The 25,480-nt window shown below is 41.5% G+C and overlaps 1 pseudogene across 1 annotated transcript; it reads left to right on the top strand.

Annotated features, from left to right (window-relative positions):
- Positions 1-756: 756 nt before the first annotated feature.
- LOC145129273 (uncharacterized) lies at positions 757-7,600 on the top strand (annotated as a pseudogene). Its single transcript, XR_013717428.1, has 9 exons — positions 757-906; positions 1,004-1,173; positions 1,217-1,394; positions 1,474-1,953; positions 2,112-2,271; positions 2,845-2,961; positions 4,259-4,306; positions 6,198-6,634; positions 6,708-7,600. The product of XR_013717428.1 is annotated as an uncharacterized LOC145129273 (transcript).
- The last annotated feature ends 17,880 nt before the right edge of the window (positions 7,601-25,480 follow it).

The raw sequence follows: 25,480 nt of genomic DNA, 5'->3' as shown, positions 1-25,480 counted from the left end.
CGATGAGTAAATATTGGGTTTTGTTCTTGAAGAGTAAAGACATTAATGTCTTGGTGAAGCGTGAGAACTGAGACGTGAGAGAAGAACGAAGAGTCGATTGCTACTCTCGAAAAGATGAAAACGGTGGAAGTCTTTGAAAAAGTTTATTAATTACTTTTACAAAAACAAAATATTAAATATAAAAACGGTGAAGATCATCCACTCGAAGAGTAATCGTGGGAAAATAGGTATTGGTATCTCTGAAAAACTTTAATTACAACTAATATATATATATATATATATATATATATATATATATATATATATATATATATATATATATATATATATATATATATATATATATATATATCGGGTTTTAAACGGGGCGGATAATACTATGTCCGTCCCCGCCCCATCCCCGCTTCGGGTAAGATATCTAATCCCCATCCCCGATCCTTTACCCGCTAAGGCGGAAAATCCCCGATCCGTTCGGGTCGGGTCCCCACGGGTAGCGGGGAATCCCGACCCGTTTGCATCCCTACGTATGACTCAAGGATAACCACTGCAATTTTTTAAAACCACAAGGATGGGTCCTATCAAAATTTCAAAGGTTGGACCAAACCTTGGAATTGGGACAAACCACAGGACCAAAACTGTAATTTACTCTAGCTTTTTCAAGTTTGATTTTATCGAAATAAAGGGTACGTGTATGTCAGGACATTAAATGTCGCTTACATTAACGAGAAGAGTCTATTATAATAAAACTATTAGAACCACAAAGAGGTGGATCACTCATTATTGAATGGTCCACTTTGTTATTTAATATCGTTTCTAGGAAAAAGGACCTTTATCTTCATAAGACGTTTGCTTTCCCTCTGCTAATGGCTTCCTCAGGCACTTTTTGCAGCGGGACTATTAACCAAGGTATGGTTCCAAACTTCCATTATCACAGTTTAATCTCTTTCATATTTTTACAGTTATACAACAAACTAACACGACTATCAATCCTATATGATAACAGGGTTACAACAATACCCGTATCCTTCTCATGTGAATGCATCCAGCTTTCTTTCTGTTAAACTATCTGGTAAAACCAACTATGCTCGGTGGCAGGAACAGATGATGTGCCTTGTAGAGAGCCATGATATGCTCAGTTTCGTCGATGGCACATTTGGAAACCCCAAGAAAAACGTCGATTCAAAAAAGAAAGTAGATAACTGCAATTGAGGATAAGTATAGGGAATGGAAAAGGTCTGACACACTTATGAAAGGATGGATCTTTGGTTCATTATGTGAAGATGTGATGGATACTGTTATCGGCCTCCACACAGCTAATGAAGTATGGAGAAAGCTAAAGTCTACTTACAGTAACAGTACTCCTCCTGCTTATTCTCCCACTACGAACACAAAAGGTACTTTTTATATTCTTGTTTGTTTCTTCCAAAGTACTACTTCGGAATAAGGTTATGTAATCTCTTAATATGGAAATAGATCAAGCGGAGTATTTACCACTGTATAGAGCTATTGAGAGGCGACTGGAAGGAAGCCGAAGACATTTTCAACAAGGACAAAGACGCGTTAGTGGTTAAGCTCAATGACGACAACGATACCCCACTCCATGTTGCAATTGGAACATGTAAAAATATCCAGTTTGTTGAGAATCTTCTGAAGGAGATAACCTCGGAGTCACTTCCAAACATGGTGAATATTAGAAAGTCAAACCCACTACACTACGCTGCATTTGTTGGCAACACAAGGGCTGCGGAGATGTTGGTGGCGAAAAACCCATATTTGTTATTCATTGCTGACGGAAGTAACTGCTTTCCTGTTCATAGAGCTATTTTTGGTTCTCACACAGACACTTTTCTATATTTGCTTAAGGTTACTAAAGATAATATTATACTCTCCGAACAAGAAGGATATCAGAGCCCCTTTAAGGGTAAACAGAGTGTTTCGCTTCTCACAAGAGTTTGAAATCCCTATTACATAATGTAAAGTGGATATGTTTCTATAAATTTAGTATATATTAAGAACACATCCATTATACGTCTTTTTATTATATATAGATATAGATATATTTATTTAACGTCTTATTGTCTATCATTCTATGTTTATTTAAAGATTTGTAAAACCCATTTGCAGATGTGGCATATGGGTTAATTAAGGAGTACCCGGAAATGGCTACAAAAAAGAAAGAGAACTCAATTCCATTAAAGTCTATCGCTGGAAAGTTGGACGGTTGTTTTAGTGGAAAAGGATACAACTTTTATGAAAGATTTATTTATTCTCGTATGTTTCTTCACCTGCTCTTAAATAATAACCGCGTATCAGTGGCGTTTCTATCAATTTTCTGGATCATGAGAATCCATCTCAACCATAGCAAAACTGCTACAATATCTAAAAATGAGAAATTAAATATCCTCCTACTTTTCTTCCTAAATATTTCTAAAGAGAAATTAAATATCCTCCTACTTTTGTTCCTACAAATCATCATACCCAATTAAATGATGACATGTGTCATATTAGTGTATTAAAATATCATTAAATGAGCATTAAATGTTACACATATCATTATTTCATTGGGTAGGAAGATCTGTAGGAACAAAAAGTAGGAGGATATTTAATTTCTCATTTCTAAATATCTTCCTAGAATATCTAAATGAGAAATTGAATATTCTTTCTACTTTTCTTCCTAAATATCTTCCTAGCCATTTGAAATGATATGACAAATATCTTAAAATATAATTAATTTTATCAAAATATGATATTTGTCATTATTTTACATGGGTAGGAAGGTAAGTAGGAAGAAAAAGTAAGAGGCTATTTAAATTTTATCAAAGTAAGAGGCTATTTTTTTTGAAGATGTACCTGTAGAGGATGGGGAATTAAACAGAGGACATGAGATTCAGGATATTGAGAACCAAGAGACAGATAATGCGAACTTTATCCCCAAGCATAGAAGGAGCTGGCTCCACCCTGGTTTGTGATCCTAAAAGTGTAATGAATTCAATAACCAAGTGCATAATAATGAGGTTCTTCTACCCTGGTTTGTGGTTCAAAAACTCTGAATGATGAGCTAAATCATGCATCTACTATCGTACTAATGTTTGACTTGACTACTAATTAATACATTATAAATTAAAGCATAGTATTTGGTCTCCACACATATTGTAATTAAGTAACAGTTTATTACGTCCTTACCATTAGGGCTCTAAACGAACCGAACGAACATGAACAAAGGCTTGTTCATGTTCGTTCATTTAAGTTAGCCGAGCAATCGAACGAACACGAACGGATAAACGAACGGAGTTTTCTTGTTCATGTTCGTTCGTTTAACAAATTGTCTTGTTCATGTTCGTTCGTTTATGTTCGTGAACATGCTAAACGAGCATAAACGAACGAACAGACACGAACAAAGATAAACAAATACAATTGAACATATATGAACATAAACGAACTATTATATAGTAATGTAATAAAAAAACAATTAAAAATATATGAACATAAAAAAACTTAAACGAACGAACATAAACGAACGTAAACGAACAACATAAACAAACGTTCACGAACGTAAATGAACGAACGAGACCATTGTTCATGTTCGTTCGTTTAACTAAACGAACGAGAATTTGTGTTCATGTTTGTTCATTTATTAAATAAACGAACATAAATGAATTTCCCACGGAACAGTTCATGAACGGTTCGCCGAGCTTTCAGTTCATTTACAGCCCTACTTACCATAGGACATTTTTGCCATTGACATAGTTAGATCGTTTTAATGTATGCATGTATTTTAACAAATGTGAAGACATTATAATATTAGAGTATGTACCAATGTGAAACTACATAGTACCTCATAGTCATAAACACATTATAACCGTTACTGGCTCAATAAAACTTTAGTATTTAGTATTTTGTCACCTAGTTGTTACAACTAGGCTCATTGTTGGTGTTCTATATTGGCTTAGACATAGTTGATAGTTCTATTGTCTCTATTTATGTAGGGTCTACCCTCTCCTCCCAAAGGGCTCTAGATATATATAACTAACATAGGTGTTCCATCTGCCTCTACATATCTAATTAACAAACATTTTATCATATTAGAGCAACAAGAAACATAATGTACATATACGAATAGTGAATTATACACATAGGTTTATCTGTATTCCCTTAGTATTTTCTAGCCCGATTGTTTGTACATTTATTTTCTTAACCAAATTTTACATAATTATATTTCGTTATTTTTATAATCATTCTTATTTACTTTGTTTTGCAGTAATCCAGTGGATTTATGTCAGATTTTGGAAAGTTGCACTACAACATGGTAATGAAAATTTGTTGGTTCCTTTTAAATGCATTAATTCCTTCATTTTCTAGTTTTCTTACAAATATGTTTTCATGGAAGGATATCTTCTTTATATATTATAGACAAAATTGCAAAAATGGTCCCTGTGGTATGTATTTTTTGGGGTTTCAGTCCAAACCTCGACTTTTTTAGATTCATGGTCCTTTTGGCCTAGTTTGTACGTAGAATTGGTCCCCCGACTTAACTTCCGTTAAGTTATTGCTGTTAACCCCCTCATGTGTCTCTCACATGAGGGTATATTTGTATTTTTACTTATAAGGGACCATTTTTGCAGCTAAAAAAATATATCCCCCTTTTTTAAAAAAAATTAATACCTATTTATTTATTTTAATAATTAAAAAATTAATACCTATTTTTTTTTAAATGAATACCTAAGGGACCATATTTATCTCTCTCTCTCTCTCTCTCTCTCTCTCTCTCTCTCTCTCTCTTCCTAAACACCATTGTTGAAGAAGCATCACCCGAAATCCCCTGTCGAGCATCAAACAAACAAACACACGCCCTTGGATGGTTGTTTCTGGCGAGGTCAAGAGGAGCTACAACCCTCTCGACGACTGCAATCGATGTTCAACACCTCCGCAACCCTCCTACAGTCGAAAAAGCACAACCCCAAACACCCCACCTCAATTGTTGTTGCTGCAGTTGCTCTGATTCCCTTCCGAATCGTTGCTATCGATGAAGAGAAAGAAACCACGATGAGACTCGTCGGGGAGCAGCCTCGCCACCTCCTTCGGTTGTTCATCGCATCTTCCCCCTTTTGCACCTTTCCTTACCGAAGTTATTGTCGCAGCTTACCTGTTTCCCTCGGATCTTCCTTCCTTCCTTCTCCTTCGTAGATCAATGCTTAAGCAGCCCTTGTTGCTTCCGATCTTATTCTTCCTTCATCGGTCCGATTGAGCACCTATGACACTCCCTTTGATCGCAGACTACAACTGCCTCCCTCCCATGTGTGTTTTGATGCTGAATCGGGAAAAGGAACAGTGAAGGAGGGCTAACCGGAGATCGACGTCACCCCTCCTCATAATTGCCAGCCACTGCCGGAGACTCCAATCGTCTGCCTCACTCGTTTCTTTCCTTACTCGATCTAAAAACTACATTTATTACAAATCTGAAACCCAGGGTTGGAGATGGTGGTTGAAACAAAACCCAGACACACCTTCAAAAATGAAAATACACAGACACAAATCGAAATTGTAGATGAATATACACCCATAAATCGATTTGCAGAAACAAAACCCATACACAAATCGATTCTAGGGACCATCATCAAGAAAAAAATGGAGTATGTATGTATATGTTCTTGACTGTGTTTTGGGTGGAGAGAGAGAGAGAGAGAGAGAGAGACCTTTTTATTTTTTTAATTATTAAAATAAATAAATAGGTATTAAATTTTTTTAAAAAAAGGGGGGATATATTTTTTAGGTGCAAAAATGGTCCCTTATAAGTGAAAAGACAAATATACCCTCATGTGGGAGGCACATGAGGGGGTTAACAGCAATAACTTAACGGAAGTTAAGTCGGGGAACCAATTCTACGTACAAACTAGGCCAAAAGGACCATGAATCCAAAAAAGTCGAGGTTTGGACTGAAACTCCAAAAAAATGCATACCACATTGACCATTTTTTCAATTTTGTCTATATTATACTTAAGGACATTAGTTTCTCCCTCCTTTAGTCCTATATATATGATACAACCATTAATTGTGAAATACAAGATTTCATCGGTAGTTATTTTATTCCTATGAACTGCCTATTAAGAACTAATTAACTAAAAAAGTTATACAAGTGTTAGAATCTTGATTCAACTACACTGAAATTTAATTAGTTGGAAATTATCAAATAACCACAGTGCCACACATCAAGCAAATCAAGGAAGAGAAAGTGAGCCACAGTAAAGCTCTTGTGCTACTGAAGTGTATATGCGAAGAAGTTAGTAAAATAAATGAATTTTGTAAAATCCGTGAACATTACCACGAAGCAATTACTATGGCAGTGGAACATGATAATCCTGAAGCAGTAGAAGAGATCATCCGATATTTTCCACAAGCAATTTCAACAAAGGACAATGAATATCCCCTTATTCAGTTGGCTATTCTAAACTGTTGTGAAAGGGTTTACAACTTTTTTGTACACCAAGTAACTATTGACAAACACTCACAAAAAGTGCGTGTTGACGAATATGGAAACAATCTTTTGCACTTAGCTGGACAATTAGCGCCTATACACAAACTCAATCTAGTTTCTGGTGCAGCTCTACAAATGCAAAGAGAGTTGCAATGGTTTGAGGTGAACACGTTTTTCTTACGTTAATAACTTAGTTTAAATTTACTTTGATTAACGTTTGTTGTTATCTTTACAGGAAGTGAAAAACTTCGTGTGTCCTTGGCATGAGAAATCAAAGAACAAAAACCAAGAGACACCAATTATGGTGTTTAGAAGAGAACATAAAAAGTTGAGAAAAGAAGGTGAAGAGTGGATGAAAAAGACAGCAGATTCATACACAATTACAGCTGCACTCATCATTACAATCGTTTTTGCTGCAGCCATCACTGTACCCGGTGGAAATGATAGCGATACTGGAAAAGCAATTTATGCACCAAAACCCAGTTTCATAATATTTGCGGTTTCAGATGCAATCTCATTGTTCACATCTACCACTTCCTTGCTTTTGTTTCTATCGATTCTCACAGTACGTTATGCAGAGGAAGATTTTCTCTATAAGTTACCTAAGAGATTAATACTCGGCCTGGCAATGTTATTCTTGTCTATCAGCTCAATGATGGTAGCCTTTAGTGCGACATTGTATCTTACCTTTGGACAAGGGAAGGCATGGATTTTGATACCAATAGCAACATTAACATGTCTTCCAATTGCCTCCTTCGTAACATTACAATTACCATTGCTTGTCGATCTCATCTTCTCAACATATGGTTGTCGGATCTTTGTTAAAGAGAATGCATGTAGGTTCAAAAACTCATGAAATGATGATGCACTCCTTGAATGATGTTTTGTAATTGATAGTGTACCGACTAAGGGTATGTTTTTTTTTTATATTTATTATTATTATTATTTTGTAAAAATATGTATGAGCTTATAGGTACCAAAGCATAGTTTATGAACATGTATTTGGATGAGGTGTGATGCCAAAATGTAATTATGTGATTGTTAGTGATTAGGTTCTAGGCCCAAGCCTTTTAGGGTTTAGATTAGGTCTTTTATCTATCTTTATTTATAAGAGTCCATATTTAATTAGTTCCTTTTTTTATTACTAAATTAATTTTTGATCAATACTAATTAAATAATATGATTTCATATTAATATATTAGAACTTATAATGTATTAATATAAATCATAATTATCCTTTTTCTCATTTTGTCTATCCAATTGTTCCGATGTCACGCAACCCAAATGGACCATGCTACTCTCGGGTCGAATACATACCAATAATAGTTATGGGCTTAGACATCTAATCCAACAGAACATTTGCTAATAAAAGATTCCACATATGTTAATTTGAAAATAATAACAATGCAATGCCTAAGAAAATTTGTATGCTCTTATATAATTATTTGAAAATAATAACAATACAATGCCTAAGAAAATTTGTATGCTTTCATATAATTGATATGGGTTAAATCACTGTGAGATAGAAAATGTTTTGAATAAGAAAACATTAAAACTAAAATTAAATTTCCAAACATAGATTACATTTTGGAAGTTATCATTTTTCTTGATTCTAAAAACAATCTAAGATATCATGTGAGTTAACATTGTGTAACAACCTAATATTTTATAAACCATTTATCGAAGTTTAATAAAGGATTTATTATAATAAAAATACAGAAGTCGAAAATCTAAGTTACATCATCATAATATTATAAAGGATTAAATTAAAACCATAAAAATCTTTGATTAAGTTTATGAGAGCTCATAGCAGTCCATCCGTGTCATTTCCTTAAAAATGTTAATAAACAACAGGTAAGCAAAAACATCTAGGGATCTCATATTATATATACAAGCTACTATATGTAATGAGCCACATAATTAAGTACAATTTAGATTGATATAACCCCCCCCCCCCCTTATAGTCTTTTATTTATCATGAAAATTCTATGGTCACAACAATAGTCTTATATTTGTCAAAAAAAATATTATGGACACAACCATAGTCACACATCAAACATATTAATGAAATGATCACAACCATAGTCTTACATCAAACATACTAAGCATACACATGAAAACACATAATACCATGTATAGAAAAGTGAACTCATCTGATTCGATAATTCACAACACAAAACTACTATCGTTGCTAAGATGGATGCTCAGCTCCCTGAACACCTACATCTCATATCAATAATTTTTACTTAGTTTAAATTTGAGTATTAGTTAATAATATTTCATAATATACTCATTATTCACCTTTATTATTGTTTTAACAACCGGTTTGTGAACCAATTTACCCCTCTTATTCCCATTTATTTGAAAGTTTAATACTTGTTATTAACGAACATCCCCTTATGTTTTTATATAAAACACATGTTCTAATGATTTTTCTATCATTTTCTATACTATAGATTTCACAATTTGATTATAAAAATCAACCATTTTTCTGGACAAATCAGTAAAAATGGTCACCAAAACTCTGGAAGGAATAAGAACTATTCCATGGAAAAATTATATGTTAAACTAGACTAGTTCATATAAACTCAGACTCTGACCTCATGCCTATTGGATTTTTCTAGAACTATTTATGCATTTTACAATAGGGTCCTTAGCCTATGATTTTTGGCCACTCCTTTTCTTGGAAGAATAGCTAAAAAATTCATCCTCTCTCCTCTCTCCTCTAAAGTCTTCTATTACTAGGGTTTGGGTATAAACCATTAGAGTCATTGAATTTCTGGTGCTAGCTTTCCAAGAGATCAAAAGAAAGGAACTACTTTGATTATTTGCAACAATAATCAAAAGGTATGTAAACCCTAAATCCCTTGCAATTTCGATTATAGTAGGGCCTCCTTAGGGTTCTTGATGTTCAATTGTTTATTGTTATCAATAGAGAAAACTTAAATCCCAACTTACATAAGTATACGCCCAGCGTATTAGGGCGCGCCCTAGTATGCTCAGCGTACCCTCATGTACACTTAGCGTACTCCTCCTATCCCAAAATTAAAAAATTGCCACTAGGGCTTCTCATGGCTACTTGCTTCTATTATAGGGACCAAAATGACATAAATTAAAACCATAAGGATGAACTTGAAAGTACCTGAATACCGGGGTGTTACAACTCTCCCCCACTTGGAGACTGGAACCCCATGGCGAGCAACGATCTCGCGAATATACACATCGGCCAACTTCTCGGCCAAAGAACTCTCCCGAATCGCCAGAAAGTGGGCACTCTTGGTCAATCGATCCACGATGACCCAAATAGCATCAAAACCCTTTGTCGTCTTCGGCAACTTGGTGATGAAGTACATCGAAATATGCTCCCATTTCCACATGGGAACCTCCAGAGGCTGCAGCTTGACATGCGGCCTCTGATGCTCAGCCTTGACCATCCTGCAGGTCATGCATCTCTCCACGTACCAGGCTATCTCCCTCTTCATACACGACCACCAATAGCTCAATCTCAGATCCCGGTACATCTTGGTGGGCCCTAGATGGATAGAAAAATGAGATTTATGAGCCTTCTCTAATACAATATGTCTGACTCCACTAGACATCGGAACCCAGACCCGACCACATCAGGTCAACAACCCATGGCCATCCGGGATAAATTTGGCAATCTCACCCCTAATCCTCTCTTTCTTCCAGTTCTCTTCCCGAACACCCTCGTCCTGAGCCTCCCTAATCAATCCCAAAAGCGAGGAATCCACTAAGACCCTCATACATGATACCCATTTGAAGACCCAGCCGACTTGTGGCTCAAGTCATTCGCCACCACATTTGCTTTACCCGGATGGTAAAGGATCTCGCAGTCATAATCATTGACTACGTTCAGCCACCTGCGCAGCCTCATGTTCAGGTTCGGCTGATCCATAATATGCCTCAGACTCTTGTGATCCGTGTAGATAGTACAGCGGACCCCATAAAGATAGAGCCTCCAAATCTTGAGGTCAAAAACCACTGCCCCCAACTCCAGATCATGTGTAGGATATCGCGTCTCGTGCGGCATTAGCTGCTGCGAAGCATAAGCTATCACACGTCCTCTCTGCATGAGGACCGCCCCCAAACCAGTGATGGATGCATCACAGAATACCACAAAATCCTCAATTCCCTCTGGGATACTCAAAACTGGGACCTCACATAATCTCTGCCGAAGGGTCTCGAATGTCGATTGCTGCTCAGGGCCCCATCGGAAATCCACCCCCTTCCTCGTCAGACGAGTGAGGGGTATTGCAATCTTGGATAAATCCTGAAAGAATCTTCGATAGTACCCTACCAATCCCAAGAAACTCCTGACATCCGATGGGGATTTCGAAACCTCCCACTGCATCACAGCCTCGATCTTGGCCGGATCGACTAATATACCATCCTGGTTAATGAGGTGTCCAAGGAACTGAACCTCTCGTAACCAAAACTCGCACTTCGACAACTTAGCATAAAGCCATTCTCGCCTCAAAACCCCCAGAAGCTCACGAAGATGCTCCCCATGCTGCTCTCTGATCTTGTAATACACCAAGATATCATCAATGAACATGATAACCGAACGATCGAACATTAGCCTGCATACTCAATTCATCAAATCCATGAATACTCAGGTGCATTGGTGTGCCCAAATGGCATCACCACGAACTCGTAATGCCTATAATGAGTCCGGAACGCGGTCTTCTCCACGTCCTCCTCTCTCACCCTGACCTGATGATATCTGGACCTCAGATCTATCTTGGAGAACCAAGATGCAACCTGAAACTGATCAAAAAGGTCATCAATCCACGGAAGGGGATAAAGGTTCTTCACCGTTAACTTGTTCAACTCCCGGTAATCAATGCACATCCGGTGTGAACCATCCTTCTTCTTGACGAACAAAATCGGCGCTCCCCACGGAGAACTGCTCGGTCTTATGAACTGCTTGCCTAGCAGCTCCTGCAGCTGAGATGACAACTCCTGCATCTCAGGCAGTGCCAAGAGGTACAACGCCTTAGAAATCGGGGTCGCACCTGGCACAAAGTCAATCCTGAATTCAGCCTGCCTTTCAGGAGGCGCACCGGGTAACTCCTCCGGAAACACATCTGCAAACTCTTTGACCACCGAGACCTCTGAAACTGAAACCTGATCCCCAACCCGCGTATCCACCACGTAAGCCAAGAAACCCGCACACCCATGTTGAATATAATGACAAGCCTTGGCTGCTGAACAAAACCCTAAACCCATCATGCTGCCCTCTCCATAGATAACCAGTTCTCCCCCACTTGGGGTTCAAACTATCACGCGTTGGCCCTCACAATAAATCATAGCACCGAAACGGATAAGCCAATCCATACCCACAATCACGCAAACATCCCCCATGGAGATATTGATCAAATCGATCGGATAAGGTATCCCGAAGATCTCCAGAATACAACCCTGATACACTGACGATGTCGAAACCCCGTGTTCATTGGCGATAGAAACTCGCAATGGACACTATTGCTCCCCAATGGGCATATCAAACCATCTACTGAACGATCGAGACACAAAGGAGCAAATCGCACCCGAGTCAAACAACACTAAAGCAAGCAAAGATTTCACTAGGAACGTACCTAACATAGGCACAATAGATAAGCATAAAATAAAACATAATCAACAGAATAATGGATAGAAACATACCAGTCACAACATTTGGAGCTGCTCTGGCCTCCGTGGCAGTGAGCTGGAAAACGCGACCTCAAGCCTTCAGGGGATCCACCCTGCCCTGACTCTCATCAGTGATCTTCAAAGTAGTAGGCGCTGGAGCCTGCACTGGCCTAGAAGCAAGCGAGGGACAGTTGGCTTGCACATGGCTAACCTGGCAATGATAACAAATCCTAGAAACTAAGTGTTGGGCCTGCTGGCGGCAATCCCTCTCCATATGGCCCTGTCGGCCACAATTGTGGCACCCAGAAGATGATCGGCAAGCACCCTCATGAACCTTGCCACACTTCCCACAAGTGCGGCCCCTCCAACCCCCAGATCTGACATCAACGGCCTTAAACTGCTTTGGCGCAGGCTATGACTGCGCCTGGGCCAATCTTTGCTCTCTCAACTACAAATCAATCTCAATCTCATGCCACCTGGCGGTCTCCTGCATCTCCAACAAGGAACCATAACGCTAGGTGGAAACAAACTGTCTGATTTCCGTCTTAAGCATGCTCAAGTAACGAGGGTCATCTAATCCTTCTCAGATGTAGAAAACTCAAGACAAAACATAGCCCTCTCTGTGAACATCTTGGTGATCTCCTTCACCGTCTCCGTCCCCTACCTCGAATCCATGTACTCCTGGGCCAACCTCTCATGCTCCACAAGTGGCACATATCTAGAGCGGAACATATCAGATAACTTCTCCCAAGACACAGCAGTTTTCTGCTCAGCAGAAAATAAACTAGTAGCAAGCCTCCACCATCCTTTGCTCCGGTCCTCAGAAGGTTCAGAGTACACCTGACCTTCTGGTCAGCTGGGCAAGAACAGGTGAAGTAGCATCCCTCCACATCAGATAGCCACCTCATGGCTATGATTGGGTTCTGCACCCCATTGAAAGTCGGGGGCTTCGTATTGTCGAAGTCCCGATACTAAAAAACCCGACTCAATTCCAAACCTTATAGCCACAACGGCTGCAGTGGCTGTAGCAGCAGCAGCCTCAGACAAAGCAACATAATGCTCATCAAAGTATTCAATCATGGCGGTCTTAATAGACCCAAATATCTTTGGAAACTGAGCTCGGAAGCGAGCAACAACCTCCTGCAGGATCTCCCTGATCATGTCATCCAACGCAGCCGACCCACCCTGACTACCAGCTCCCGATCCCGATCCAGATCCAACCTCAAACCCTCACTCCCTATATGAAGGCTAAGCATCTCGAACTGGCCAGTTGACCCCATACAACTCATCCATGAAACTTCCACCAACCCTGCATCACTAGTGTATGCTAGCCATACATAACATTGGACCCTATAGATAGTCGGATATCTGATCCTACCCTAAGCCTTCATCAAACAAGAATAGGAAATAAGGCCAAACCAAACATTCTCAGGCTATAGAATCTTAGTTATGCATAACCATGATGCATACACTAAGCAACTACAATAATGATGTCAATTCCATTAGAGAAGAACCCTAGGCTATCAAGCATCATATAATCAGGCAATTCTATTATACAAAATCCTGAAGATCCCTAGCCTATCACTAGCATGTTGTTCTAACATATCACAATATCAAATAACAATATGGTATTTTAGGGTCAACTTACTCGCTCCGGCTAATCATACACATCGCATCCTCCTTGATTATTTTGAAAACCATTTGGAAAATCATTTTAAAATCTTTTTCCTTAGTTTGAGACTGAATTCACACGAGTGTTCCACCAATTCACTCAAACCAAGGCTTCTGATACCAACTTGTAACATCCATAAAATTCATGAAAAATTTAAACTTTTAAAACAACCCATATATCATCATTGTTTACAAATAGATTTCAAAACGAGTTTAATATCAGAGTTTTCCCAAAATCATAAAACAAAACACGAGGAGGTGCACGATCACGCCTTCGCCTTCCCGCGATCCTCTGAGGTACCTGAAACATAATCCAAAACTGTAAGCCCAAAGCTTAGTGAGTTCCCCCAACATATCAATACACAACAAATAGCACATATACAATAACAGCATGCAATGGCTCCACAACTAACAGACTGGATTACTACTAAGCCCACATCATAAGTTTGGCTTTCTCCCCGGCCTGATCAGTCCTCGGACTGAATATCACTAAGCCCTCAGTACGAGTCTAACATTCCCTTCCTGAACCTCAGCTCGTATCTGCAATGCTCATGAGCCCTCAGTATGAGTCTGGCATGCCCTCCCCGGCCCTCAGCTCATATTTGGCTTGCTCCAGGGTTTTTTTGCTACAACACGGAGTAGTACAACCTCAACCCAACCCACACAATATGTCGACATATAACAAATTTAACATACACAGATAAACAAACAATATCACAGGTAGTCCTACAGATCTACCAGACTAGCATATCAAAACTAGCATGCATATCTACTCTATACTCAACATATCAACGGATATTCGGTTATTAAACCAATGGGTCAGTGTCACAACTAGCATTTTGGGCTAGGAAATTATGTCTATGTGTAATTACTTCTGATGTATCTTGTAACCCTAAGTATTATGTTATACATGTTACTCATTCAAAAACGACAATTCGAATCAAAACTCACTTGTGCAAGCCCTAAACCTAATTCAATGCACTACATTCACTCAACTTTGTGTTTGAAACCCTAACTTCCCAGTTCAAACTTTTGTTGGACCAGGATCCTCTTATTGGGCCTAATGGACCAATAAACCCTCAACTTGCTTCTTTTGGGCTAAGACACCTCATTTGGGCCCTAGATGGACCCACACTCAATAAGCAATAGCATTTTGGGCCATAAGACTCATCATGGTCCTTAATGGGCCCAAAACCATCTTCTTTAATTATATGGGCCGAAAACCCATTCCTTTTTCATTTTGGGCCGTAAACACATATGTGGGCCTAATGGGCCGAAAATTTCGTTATTGGGCCATACATTTTCGGTTGCTATTTAAATTAAGCCCAATTTTTATTCTTTCTTTCCTTCCCTCACCTCATTCTCGGTTATACGTATATATGTATAAAAAAGGAAAAGAGGGTGATTATTTAGGGTGACACCTCATTAAAAACCACCAAATAACAAAGTAATTGTCTAACAAATCTCCATGCACCCAACATATGACCCCCATGCAAGGACCAACCTACTCTCTCTCTCTCTTCTCTCTTCTTATTCTCGGTCGAAGGCCATTCTCTCCCTCACCAAAATCATTCAAACTTCATTCCACTTTCAAATCCCTCTCTAAACCTTCAAGAACTCCTCCATTTTCCTTCATGAACCCGTGAGGTGGTGTTTGTTTTCAACAAGTTTTTATTAATTTCATCCTTTTTGTTAACTTGTGATCACACTCAAGATGTTGTATTCCATTTTGTGTTAAGGATTTACTCTCATAACTACCTTCATTTCATGTTTAAGCTTCCTAGAACTTCCTATGTTCGAAACTCTTCCTAAAGGAGCTTGCTAGGCCGAAAACACCTTCAATCTTCTCTTCAAAACTCAACCAACACCAAGGTGAGCTTCATACCCCCTTGTTTTCGGTTTTACTATGTTTTGGGGGGGAATACAAGTTGGTTTTGTGTTAGATCTAAGTATTTATGCATGTATGTGTGTATTTTCATGTTATATGGTGTGAATATGTCACGAAAGCTTGTCAAACTTTCATAAAACTCGAAATACCTACCAAATCATGTTGATGTTAGTAAACAACAATATTTGAAGTGACTCTACGTAATGATTGAAAAGTCTTAACATGCAAAAGTTACTAGAAAAACAAAAAAATAATGCAAAAGAGCCATTTTTGAAAAATAAACAAAAAGTGAGCCTTTTATGATAACTCGCGGTTTTGAGAGGACCAAAAGAGTCATTTTTGGATAAAAATGGGTTTTTATGACATTCACGGTTTTGTAGGGGTCAAAAGTGTTACTTTTGACAAAATGGGCTTCTTTTGGTCCTTCACGGTTTTAATGGGCTAAAATGGTCGTTTTTCATAAAAAGGGGCCTTATTTGGAAATTCACGGTTTCATGGGCTTAAAATGTAAATTTTTGGCCTTAATGGACTTAAAATGTCATTTTTATCAAAATTGGCCTTATTTACAAACTTTCGGTTTTATTGGGCTTAAAATGTCATTTGAAATGAAAATGGGCCTTTATTGTAAATTTTTGGTTTTAGTGGGCCAAATAATTAAATTTTGACAAAAGTGGGCCTTTATTGAAAAATCTTGATTACTTGGGCCAAATCAGACTAAAACAATCATTTTCATAATAAATGGGCTCTTTAGGACATTTTTACTCGAAGTTGGCTTGTTATACTCATTACATGCTTATTGGGTCTGTTATACTCAAATACATGTTTATTGGGCTTCGTATACCCATTTCATGTTTATTGGGCCTTATAGGCCCATTGATTATCTTATTGGGCCTTACGACACATTTTATACTAATCGGGTTAATAACATTAAATATTTGACATTTTGATAAAAAACAAAATGTATTTTATCACCAATGTTTTGTAATCAAATACATACTCGAAACATTATTTAAAGCGGTACATAATGTAATACACTGTTCGCGTAAATTTAGTTACGGCTCTTGTTAGACGCGCCTTCACCCGTACCTACCTAGTGTAAAACCGTAAGTCCTATAGTTATAACCAGTGTCTCCTGGAAGGAGAGCGAAAGTTTGTGTATAGATCTATACGGGGTTGACAACCCCACGCCTGAGTTGTTCGCTATAGTCAGACTAGGCCAGTCTAGGGTGACAAATGTCTTACCTTAAACAAGCGACGCCTGAAGAACTTCATGACATGCATATCAGTCACAACAAGCATGGTTATAACGACTCACATAGAGTTTAACAACACAATAAATTTACGGAATAAATATACTATACTTTTGATACACGTACGAGCTATTCATTTCTATAACACTCGAGTCTTATGGTTTAAAGACTACAACTCTTTTACAGAAAGAAACTATCGGATTTTCTGGGAAACAAACACTATATCTTACATTTTACTTACAACAAAAAATATAGGATTTTCTGGAACTCTCTCTTTATACATTTTCAAAATATGAACACACATACAAGATTTGAAACAAAACGCTCAAACCATTTTTACGGAAAATATCTGATTTTCTGGTGTTTACAAATGATACAAAACTTTTCATACAAACATGCTTATGAACTCACCAACATAATATATGTTGATGTTTTCAAAATAACTTGTATTCTCAGGGACTCGTTAAGTAGGTTGGTCATCAAGAACACGTTGATTTTTGTTGTATTTTTGTTATCAACATACATTTAACATTTGGAATGTAATTTGTAAACCAACACACTTATGTAAACTATGATGGTTGTTATATTTCATGTGTGATGATGATGTTGTCTTTGATTCAATTATATACACTGTTATGATATTACAAGATGAAGTCACCCGCCCCCGGACGTTTCCGTCGTCTGGTTTGGGGTGTGACAGATTGGTATCAAAGCAATGTTTATAGTGAACTGGCATATCTAATCATACATGATATGCAACTATAAATACATTGGGACTTAAATACTCTGAACAAAAAAATAAAATACATACCTATGTGTGCATTATTACAATAAGAAGAAAAGGTCTTTGGAGTAATTGAACATCGCGGTTAAACCCAGGCAGTTATGTAATCGTATTGGGGGTAAATATAGCTTGATCAACTATATTTATTCAAAATACGACCAACATGTGCTTGGGAGTGATCGTGGTGGGTAATGAATCTAGAAACTTACCAACCTCGTATCCAAAACGTTTTAAGGAACCCAAACATAAACAATTAAAATACTATAGGAGCAGTTTGGGGTATCATAAAACCGTCGCACGTACACTTTCTACACACTTCTCACGCCTCCATGTTCGCACAGGCACCATGGCTGAAATTCCACAAGGCGACCTCTACTACCAGGCCTTAGTGGCCAATGGATGGATTGAAGGAGAACCAGAAATGGTTAAAGAAGAAAATCCAGAAGCGAGACCCGAAGAGTATATGGAACTGGACTATGAGGATAGTGAATCTGACGAGGAGTCAGATAAAGGAGAAGATAACAAGGAAAACCCTAGTGAACTCTACCCTTCGGGAATCATACCAAACCAGCACACAGTGCAGGGGAGCACTACTAACCGTATACTCTCTCTAGAGGAAGAAGTATACAACCTGAAGCAACGACTCTTTGCGGCTGAAGCTAGGGTAGTTCGAGCAGAGCAGAAGGAAGATGAGATCACTCGTGAGATGAGTGAGTTGGCCGAGCTTCTGGTGCATCACTTCGGAATCTGAGTATCACCACCCCTATCGATAGGACCCTCTCTCCTTTCATATACTATTGTATATAGGACCGACTTTATGATTAAGTGACTACACTACTCATAGAGCCGTTATGCTGACGGATTTTTATTTTCTCTATGTATTGTACGCCTTTAAAGGCGAATTTTCATGCATTGTACTACAAAGTTATCATTAATGAAATGGTTTTATGTTTTATTTGTGATGTTGTTATCTATTATGTGTTCTATTTCCCTTATTTCATGATATTGTATGAATTCACTCATATGCACCACCGAAACCGCTATATGCCAAAGGAACTCGAAACCACGAACTGCTATGTACTCACCATCTTTCTGTTCCATGACAGATGATGCCTCAAAGATCGATACACAGAAACAACAACATGGCACCACCGCCGCCGCTAGGGATGAGCATATGGACCGGGGAACCGGCCGGAACCGGTACCGGAACCGGAACCCGATGGAACCGATCGGGCCGGGACCGGGACATTATTTTTGTAGATTTTTGGAACCGGGAACCAGTAGGAACCGAAACCGATATAACCGGAACTGGTAGAACCGGCAAAAACCGGAACCGTATGATGCTATTTTTCAAGGACCTGTTCCAACATTTGAAGACACGACAAGAACCGGTAGGAACCGGGAACCGGTAGAACCGTCGGGCCGGTTCGGTTCTTGATTTTGGCCGAAGCCGGTTCCGGGGTCGGGTCCGGTTCCGGCCGGTTCGGTCCTTTTGCTCATCCCTAGCCGCCGCCTCCGTCGGAGGTAAACTCTGCTGCACTCCAGGCAGCAGTATCGACTGCGGTCACCGCATCATTTGTAACACCCAATAATTTCATGCCAAATTAAAACTTTTTCAAAACATTTAAAACACATGATTATTACAAACTTGTTTTCTAAATAGTATATTGTCAGGGTATCCCAGAATCAGATCATAAAATCATAAAATGTGAGGAGCGATACGATCACGCCTTTGCCTTCCTGCGATCATCAGAAGTACCTGAAACAATAATCGATAAATGTAAGCTCGAAGGCTTAGTGAGTTACCCCCAAAATACCAACACCATACAATCATAATACTGACATATAGACTTTCAGCATGCATAATGAGCCTTCAGCCTGACTGGACCGCCTCGCAGGCCTTCAGCCCATCTGGACCGCTCCCCGAGCCTTCGGCATGTCTTGACCGCCTCGCAGGGACTACAGCCTATCCGGACCGCTCGTCGGGCCTTCGGTCTGACTGACATGCCCTCCTGGGCCTGTAGTCTATCCGGACCGCCCTGGGTATGTTGGCCTTCAGCACAAAGCAGGTCCGCCTCAACCCAACCCCCAATCAAACAACATGTGCACATAATATCATACGCTAGCATATATAACAGTCAAACCGATCTAACAGATCACTAACCATGACAACATCCCAATAACCGGGATACAGAACTAATCGGTCACTAACATAACATCATCCTATAACCAGGACACTGACCTAACCAGATCACTAAGCATAAGCATACCACCATCCCAACTACCAGGATATAATCAACAACATGTCATACCATAATCCAGATATACATATACATAAAGGGCCGGCCTTGGTGCCTTAGACCCTGTGGATATAGTGAGGATAACTCACCTCTCAAGGGTCGCACTGAAGTGATAAGCTCAACTCTCGGACCACCAACACGAACTCCTCCACCTAAAGTTACCATAAAAACCTTTTTTCATAAATTTCCAAATTACCAAAAATACCCCAGAGGTCCACTGGTCAACCCTTGGTCAAAGTCCATGTCCACAGTCAAAGTCAACAGTCCATGTTGACCCAACTCGTCAAGTGCAGTTCACCGACTCGTCGAGTCCTTCCTGAACTCGTGAAATCGTGAAATCCTAGGTTGACTCATCGAGTTCCCCTATAACTCGTCGAGTTCCCCTATAACTTGTCGAGTTCATACGTGTCCAAAGGTTGAGAGAAACCCTAGCCGACTCGCCGAGTCCAAGGCAATCTTCATCGGACTCGCCGAGTTGTTCATCCAACTCGCCGGGTACAGGACCATCTTCATGTGGCTCGTCGAGTTGACTATGCAACTCGCCGAGTCTCTTCAGACCTTCATCCATACAGGTACTTTTTAAGCCATGCAGCGGCTCCATATTGCAGATCCAAGCTTCTAAGGCATGTTTATCACGTAAAGTTGCAAACTTTACATGCATGCAAGGCCCTAGAGACTCTAAATGACCAATCTAAGCTTTTAATGGAGCTTTACACCTTAGGAGGGTCTCATTCTTGCAAGAGTTGGAAGCTTTATGGACTTGAAAGCCCAAGAGAGTTCAGATCTGAAGTTACAACTTCAGATCTTAGCTTATACCCAAGAAAAGCTTCCAAACATACTAGAAAAGCCCTAAAATTTACCCAAAAGGGATCTAGAAATGAAATGAGGTCAAGATAGCGATTTGATACCTTCCAGAAGATGCCAACTAAGGTAGATTCCAGATCCCACACGTTCCTTGCTTCTGGATACTTTCTCTCTAAGCTCTTTCTCCAAAAATCCTCTTCCAAAGCTTAAGAATACACAAACGGAACACACACACTCGATTTAGGGTTTGAGAGGGACAAAAAGCAGTAAAAGGGGAGGCTGGGGAAGGCCAATGATCCATTAAATAGGGTGCGATACCCCGGAATTTAGGGTTTCATCTGCCAGCTCCTACTCGTCGAGTCCTTTCTTGGACTCGGCGAGTAGGTCACTAAAACACGTGGACCAACCCGCTGCTACTCGACGAGTAGGGCAACCAACTCATCGACTAGCCCTTGAAATCAAGAAAACTCTTATATTAAATCAATATCTGAGAATCGGGGTCTTACAATTCTCCCCCACTTGAACTAGACTTCGTCCTCGAAGTCTGCCGCGGCGAATAGCTCCGGATAGTGCTCCCGCATCTTTGCCTCTAGCTCCCACGTCCACTCGGACCCCCTCTGATGCTCCCACTATACCTTCACCAAAGGTATCTCCTTGTTTCGCAGAACTTTCATTTTCCTTTCAAGTGTGGCCACAGGCCTCTCCACATAAATCAGGCGCTCATCGACCTGAATATCATCCAATGACACCACTACCTCCTGATCCATAATGCACTTTCGCAACTGCGACACATGGAAAGTGTTGTGGATCCGACTAAGCTCCTCCGGTAGCTCTAACCTGTAAGCCACCTTCCCAATCCTGGCAATGATCCTGAACGGCCCAGTATATCAGGGGCCCAATTTTCCCCTCTTCCTTAAGCGGATCACACCTTTCCAGGGCGAGACCTTCAGGAGTACCATATCACCGACCTGAAATTCTAACTCGGATCGGCACTGGTCGGCGTAACTCTTCTGCCGACTCTGAGCGATCTGCAGCCGCTGTCTAATCTGCTGAATCTCCTCGGTAGTCTGCAAGAATACCTCCGTCCGACCCATCACCCTGTGTCCGACCTCACCCCAACAAACCGGGGTGCGACATCTCCGCCCGTACAACAGCTCGAACGGCGGAGCGCCAATGCTATAATGGTAGTTGTTGTTGTAGGCGAACTCCGCAAGCGGTAGGTAGGAATCCCAGCTCCCACCGAAATCAATGACACATGCCCTCAACATGTCCTCGAGGGTCTGAATAGTCCACTCGCTCTGACCATCTGTTTGGGGGTGAAATGTTGTGCTGAAGTGCAACCGCGTGCCCAACTCCTCGTGGAACTTCTGCCAGAAACGGGAGGTAAACCAAACATCCCGGTCGGAGACAATGGAGACTGGAACCCCATGGCGAGCCACGATCTCGCGGACGTACACGTCGGCCAATTTCTCGGCCGATGAGCTTTCCCGTATGGCCAAGAAATGGGCACTCTTGGTCAATCGATCCACGATGACCCATATAGCATCAAGCCCCTTCGCCGTTCTCGGCAACTTGGTAATAAAATCCATTGTGATTTATTCCCATTTCCACATGGGGACCTCCAGGGGCTGCAGCTTGCCATGCGGCCTTTGATGCTCGGCCTTGACCGTCCTACAGGTCAAGCACCTCTCGACGTACCAAGCCACCTCTCGCTTCATGAACGGCTACCAGTAGCTCAAACTCAAATCCCGGTACATCTTGGTGGCCCCCGGGTGAATGGAGAAGTGAGACTTATGAGCCTCCTCCATGGCCGTCTGTGTGACCCCACCAGTCATCGGAACCCACATCCGACCGCATCGGGTTAATAATCCCCAACTATCCTGAACAAACTGGGTGTTCTCACCCCTAATCCTCTCCAGCTTCCAGTTCTCTGGCCGCATGCCCTCGACCTGAGCATCTCTGATCAAACCCACAAGCGGAGAATCCACTGCTATCCTCATGCATATCGCTGGGGTGGAAGTCCCAGCTGACTTGCGGCTCAGAGCGTCCGCCACCACTTTCGCTTTACCGGGGTGGTAAAGGATCTCGCAGTCGTAGTCCTTGACTACATCCAGCCAGCTGCGCTGCCTCATGTTTAGGTTCGGCTGATCCATGATATGTCTCAAGCTCTTGTGATCCGTATATATGGTACAACGGACCCCAAATAGATAATGCCTCCAAATTTTGAGAGCGAAAACCACCGCTCCCAACTCTAGATCATGAGTAGGATATCTCGTCTCATGCGGCTTCAACTGCCGCGATGCATAAGCTATCACCCGTCCCCTTTGCATGAGGACCGCTCCTAGTCCCGTGATGGATGCATCGCAGAATACTACAAAATCCTAGACTCCCTCCGGAAGAGTCAAAACTGGAGCCTCGCATAAACGCTGTCGAAGGGTCTCAAACTCCCTTTGCTGCTCAGGGCCCCACCGGAAATCCACCCCCGTCCTCGTCAGACGAGTGAGGGGTACTGCAATCTTGGAGAAATCTTGTATGAATCTCTGGCAGTACCCTGCCAATCCCAGAAAACTCCTGATATCTGAGGGAGACTTCAGAACCTACCACTGCATGACCGCCTCGATTTTGGCCGGGTTGATCAAAATCCCATCCTGGTTAACGAGGTGCCCCAGGAACTGGACCTCTCGTAACCAAAACTCGCATTTCAAAAACTTGGCATAAAGTCATTCTCACGTCAGAACGCCCAATAACTCCCACAGATGCTCCTCATGCTGCTCTCGGGTCTTGGAATACACGAAGATATCGTCGATAAACACTATGACCGAGCGATCGAGCATCGTTCTGCAGACCCGATTCATCAGGTCCATGAATACTGTCGGTGCGTTGGTGAGCCCAAACGGCATCACCACGAACTCGTAATGTCCATAACGCGACCGAAACGCGGTCTTCTCCACGTCCTCCTCCCTTACTCTAACTTGATGATACCTGGATCTCAAATCGATCTTGGAAAACCAAGATGCACCCTGAAACTGATCGAAAAGGTCATCTATCCTCGGGAGTGGATAACGGTTTTTCACCGTTAACTTGTTCAACTCCCGGTAATCGATGCACATCCGGTGCGAGCCATCCTTCTTCCTAACGAAAAGGATCAGTGCTCCCCATGGGGAACTGCTAGGTCGAATGAACTGCTTTCCCAGCAGTTCCTGCAGCTGTGACGACAGCTCCTGCATCTCTGGTGGTGCGAACCGGTACGCTGCCTTGGCGATAGGAGCCGCACCTGGCACTAGGTCGATCCTGAACTCGACCTGCCTCTCCGGAGGTACTCCGGGTAACTCCTCCGGGAACACATCAGCGAATTCCCTGACCACCGGAACATCTGAAACTGAAACCTCCTCTCTGGCCCGCGTATCTACCACGTACGCTAGATAACCCGCACTTCTGTGCTGAAGGTATTGTCGAGCCCTAGCAGCTGAACAAAACCCGGATCCCAACCTGGTGCCCTCGCCATAAACAATCAGTCTCCCCCACTTGGGGTTCGAACTACAACTCGCTGACCCTCGCAATCTATCATGGCACCAAAACGGCTAAGCCAATTCATCCCTACGATCACACACACCTCCCCCATGGGAATCGGTATCAAATCAATCGGAAAGGACACTCCGAAGATCTCCAACTCGCACTCTTGATAGACCGAAGAAGTAGAAACTCCGTGTTTGTTGGCGATAGAGACTTGCAATGGACACTCTAGCTCACCCACTGGCACACCAAACTCCCTACTAAAATTCTGAGATACAAAAGACCGACTCGCCCCCGAGTCAAATAAAACCAAAGCAGGAAAGGAGTTCACTAAGAACGTACCTAACCACAGGTACAATAGATAAGAATAAGACAGATATAATAAATGAGATAAAGGATAGAAACCTACCCGCAACCACATCTGGTGCTGCCCTGGCCTCCTCTGCTGTAAGCTGGAAGGCACGCCCCTGGGCCTCTGGAGGCTCTGCCCTAACTGGCCTCCCATTGGTAATCCTCAATGTAGCCGGCGCTGGAACCTGCGCCGGCCTGGCTGCGAGCTGCGGACAGTTGGTCTTCACGTGACCAACCTGATGACAATGATAGCATATCCTCATATCTGATGCAGGGGCGGACCGGCGACAGTCCCTCGCATAGTGCCCCTCCCTACCACACTTGTGGCACCCACTACTCGCTCGGCAGGCTCCTGAATGACCATTGACGCACTTTCCACAAGAGCGCCCTGCTGACCTTCAACCCTAGAATCAGCGGTCTTAGACCGCTTTGGCGTCGGCTGCGTCTGTGTCGGGGCCCGACCCTGCTCTCTCAGCTGTAACTCAATCTCAAGCTCCCGCCGCCTGGCGGCCTCCTATAACTCCAGAAGCGTATCACAATGTTGAGTCGCCACAAACTGTCGAATATCCGTCTTGAGCATGCTCAGATAATGAGTCATCTGAGCTTGCTCAGAAGCAAACTTCGGGCAGAACATCGCCCTCTCAGTGAACATACGGGTGATCTCTGTCACCGTCTCCCGATCTTGTCTCAACTCCAAAAACTCCTGAGCTAACCGTTCCCGCTCGACACGAGGAATGTAGCGAGCGTGGAACATATCCCTAAACTGCTCCCAAGTAACAGCAGCTCTCTGCTCGT

The sequence above is a fragment of the Lactuca virosa genome, chromosome 1, assembly GCF_052849685.1.
Source record: "Lactuca virosa cultivar CGN04683 chromosome 1, Lactuca_virosa_CGN04683_v6, whole genome shotgun sequence".
NCBI lineage: Eukaryota > Viridiplantae > Streptophyta > Magnoliopsida > Asterales > Asteraceae > Lactuca > Lactuca virosa.
Note: the sequence above shows the minus strand (reverse complement) of the source record. Positions and strands in the feature narration are given on the sequence as shown.